The following is a 4,652-nucleotide window of genomic DNA, read 5'->3' as shown; positions in this document are numbered from 1 at the left end:
TGATGTTTGGAGAAGTACCAATTTTCCCTTATTTTTTTAACCAAGATTAAATGTACATTTATCCTTAACATGTGGAACATATATAGATTTTATACTGAATAAATGGTATTCATTTAGCCAGAGGAAAAGGAGGAATTAAAAAGGTTTTTTCTTTTTTTTTTAAACTACATTTTCTTGAAATATAAATGTGAATTTTCGACACTGAAAAATCTTAGAACTTGTGTTTCCTCCTTTTAGTTGTATTTCTTTCTTTTTTGTCTGTACTCGTAACTGTTTTCTAAATCAGTCCATATACAACCATTTCCATACCTTGATTCATGATGCAAACTGTGACCTCCCAAAATAGAGCATGACTTTATACATACAGAAACGTGTACATCACCCTCTTTTTTTTGTTTGTCTTCTGTTTTTATTTTTTGTATTTTTTCTTTTTTTATGGAAAAAAAAAACAACCACCTCTACTTCTTAGACTTCCCTGTAGTTAGGGAGGGCCGTTGACATGGTTCTGGTCAATAACATATTAGTAGAAGTCACCAGATGCATGTTCCTGGGAGCTATCACTTTCCTTATAAACAAGAACTGATGGCTGGTGTGTGCCTTGCCTTTTGTCCAGCCCCTTCCTGCCTGTGGTCCAGATGCCATTCCTGGATGTTCATTAACTGTCTCTCCACCAAGAAAATGAAAGCCATGCCCCAATGCCAGTAGAGCCAAAAGCAAGAAGGAGCCTAAATCCTTGATAACCTACTTGTGCAGTGGCCCCAGTCTTGTACCCGGCTCCTCCAGATATCTTATTGCATGTAAACAAACTAACAAACAAACACACAAAAAAACCTCACTTATAGTACTGCATGTCAAATTTTCAGTTACTCTCAAATGAATGCAATTCTAACTAAAAAAAAAACAACACAAATATATCCTAATTGAATTCCTCTTTTTCTCTCATTATGTGACTTATATGCAAAAAATTAATTCCCTGCACTTAAACCAAATGGGGAGTGTGCAAATGCTATGTCACACACACAAAAATTATCTCCCATCTTCTATATCCACATACTGCTAATGGCCATCCTTCTTTAATCTTTAAAGTCCTTTTTTTAAAGTATTTCAGTCATATGAAAGTGTGAGGTCAGAAGGAATCTGCTGGAAACAAACTTAAACAGTAAAGCAGGCAACCTACTCCACTATACATATTTGTCTATAAACCAAATGAGGAAAACATTTTTTTCAAGGCTCATTGGTATTCTTCAGCTGTATCCCCATCTTACCAAAGATTACAGCAAAGTAGGAGGTGTGACTCACAGAAATAGTTTTCTTCATATACATTTCACCCATTGAATAAAATTTGAAATATTCTTTAAGCAATGTAAAACAGAGGCTGTCTTATGCCATTCTTCATGCTATGAACAATAAAATAAAAATTTTTACAAATTATCCAAAATTCATACCCAAGCTTCCTCAGAATGAGAATATTTGTACGAACTAGCCCAAATTTTGCAGCCCAACATCAGTAATTACAAAGGTCTATAAACACTAATTTTATCCTTCAAAAATGCAAAATGCAAAGTCATAATAATTACTTTACATATTCAGTTGGGAATGTGTTTGGCTTGGGGTAACAGAAAACCTAATAAATACTGGAAGAAAGAGAGGTTTTATTTTTTCTTATGGAATAGTAAGACTGGAGGTAGGCAGTGCAGAGCTGATAGATTTACTCTAAGATATCATCAAGGATCCAAGCTACATCTATTTTTCTGCTTCATTGTCCTAAGTGTCTGGTTTTATTTCTCATGCTTGCAAGATGGTGCTCACCTCAAAGCAAGGCATCCATGCTCTACCGAGAAAGAAGGGATAAGGGTCAAGGGCAAGAACCTTCTCCTTAAGAAGCTTTCCCTCTCGTTAAAGAAGGAAAGCATTCCCCAGGAATCGCCACCTAATCTTTGTAATATGGGCCACTCTCAGTTTCAAGGGAGGCTGAAAAGTTGAATGATTTGCCTTCCAACGTGTATAGCACAGGAAGATAAAAGAGAAAAGGGGAAAATGATGCTGAATGAGCAATGTACAGTATCACTACATCTCCAGATCAATTAAATCTAGTGCCATCCACACTGGGGTCATCACTGCTGCCATGGTTGCCATCGGCATTAAAGTGTTTATTCCCCAAATTGCACTGTATTGTACCCATATAGTTAGGTAGTCCTAACCCAACCACAATCTCCCTGACTAATGCAAATTTCTGACCATATCAAGGTTTTATAATAATTTCAAACTTAAAAATTAGTTCCCTAAAAAAAAAAAAAATTAGTTCCCTAAAGAGTTTTCTTATAGATTATGACTAATGCTTAATTACAGAGGCCTATCAAAAAATTCCCCTAATGTGTCAAATAACAACTACTAAAATTTCACTAAATCATAATGCTGGAAAGACTCTTCTCTTAGAGATGACCATAATACAATGTCTTAATTTATACCTTAAGGCTTACACAGAGGATGTCACTTACCCACTTAGTGGCACAACAAAAAGGCACTTAGGACTTGTGATTCCCAGCCCTCAATTATTCAATTACTAAAGAGTAACCCTGAAAACAAAAGTCTTTTCAATATTTTAAAATATATAAAAGCACTAAAAAATAAAAACTATCATTGTATTATTTCTTTGTGTACAAACTTCCTGTTTTTCTGCACTGAGGTTTTTCACTCTAGTATACAGCATGGCACTTCAAATCAATTCAGAGTCTTATTTCTCATCCGGGGCCCTGTACTAGTTACAGAGAAGTATATAGGAGCTTCCTTTAAGTATATAAATAAACAGATTCCTTAAAAGTAATTTAAGCTTAACAATTTCACAAATGCTGGCCTCACTCACTCGCTGAATGCTATTGATAGCATAGAATGCTATCATTCTATGCTCTTAAATTATTTTGATCCATTCTCTAAGAAAAACATGGATGTGGTTTTCTTCTCCCCCTTGAAAAGTACCCAGTAAATGCATCAAATGGCACTAAACGCTTTCTTCTTTTAACCCCTAACATTTCATGTGGGTGAAATTTGGTTTAAATGACTACCAGAACAGCCCTGCTAGAGCAAAGGAGAATTATCTCCAAAGGGCAACGTTTCTCCATACAGTAAGAGGGACAGCAGACGGGAGCAGATGAAGGATCTTTCCAAGGAATCTTGAGGTGTGTGCATTTGTGTGTAGGAGGAGAAAGCAAGTATTGTGGGCTGAGTTGCCTGTTTGTATTTCCCACAGTCTGTTTTAACACCTGCTGGTCCTGTTATATCCTTCTCACCTACTGGCTCTCTAGAACCTGCAGGAAAACAAATTCCTCACCACACCAATGCGCTGTGCCCAGGACAACTGCCAGGATCCACAAGCTCTGAAGGGTAAGTCTGACTATAAAATGAGGCATTATCCCTATGTCTTTTCCCCAGCAAAGATCATCCACAGATATCACATGGTTCAAGACAAAAAAAAAAAACCAGTATCTAGTGGTCTTCCCCAGCAGTTCACAAACTCTCAATACCACATGCCAATTTTTGAGTGTGTGTTCATTTTTCTGGATAGTCAGTCCATATGTCCATCAGATTTTCAAACACGCCTATTTTTTTTAAAGAGTACCATTATGCCATCCCAACTTATTTAGTGTTTTTTCTCCTCATTAGAAAAGGGAATGAGAAATCATGTTTCAATATATAATTTTACTTTCCTTCTGAAGTCTTCTAAGTCTTCTAAAAAAGAAAGTGATTTTGATTTCTTAAAGAAAACAAAACTAGGAAATACTAAGAATTCAAAATAAATAAGCCGCCATTATGGAACTGAAGGAACTTAGGTTCCCTTATTTTCAAGGTATCGGTGTCCTTAAATATAAAACAATACAGCTGAAATAGGTTATCTCTAAGTTCACTTTCAGTTCTGAAAATGCCAGTATTCTATGAGTCAGCATTATGGTATAAACCAGGACAGCCAAAGACAGAATCTTGGTATCTTTTCCTTAATCCACTTTAAATATCACCAAGTTGCTTGTGCAAATAATGTCATTTGTTTTCTCTACGGTTTAAAGTATCCATCCGATAAAGGATTTTTTTTTAGTATTTCCCAGAGGTGGCAAAAGAAAAAAGGTACTAATATTTTTCATATGAGATCAAACAACTTGGAGAAAAATGTTCAATAGAGCAAATATCACATACATAGATTTTTGTCTTAGATCCCACTGACAGCATTGACTTAACATTTAATTATCCAATTACAGTAATATTAATTAATCTAATTTGAATTTAAGTAAATTTAAGGGGAGGCTTAGTCTATGTCTCTCTCACAAACACATATTACAGGAAAACACAGTCAAATGAGTATTTTCAACTATATTACGTGGCTAATGAGTCAACCTGGTATTTTTTAAAAGGCATATTCTTCTGGTCCACACAAGATGACAGGCACTCACCTCTCCCAGCCTCTCTCTACTTAGCACAACTATAAACACTGGATTTAACACAAGAAGCAATCAAAGGAGGACTCCAAACACTGAAAAGAGGAGGTGGGCTGGCTAGTCACCCCAGACCACAGAAACAACAGAGCCTTAGGACTCCCGATCCCACCGCAGGTTACCTGGGCCCAGAGTCTCCCAACCCCAACTTGGCAGTGGATGATAGAGGTG

This window comes from Neomonachus schauinslandi, chromosome 4, assembly GCF_002201575.2.
Source record: "Neomonachus schauinslandi chromosome 4, ASM220157v2, whole genome shotgun sequence".
NCBI lineage: Eukaryota > Metazoa > Chordata > Mammalia > Carnivora > Phocidae > Neomonachus > Neomonachus schauinslandi.
This window is presented reverse-complemented; position numbering follows the sequence as displayed.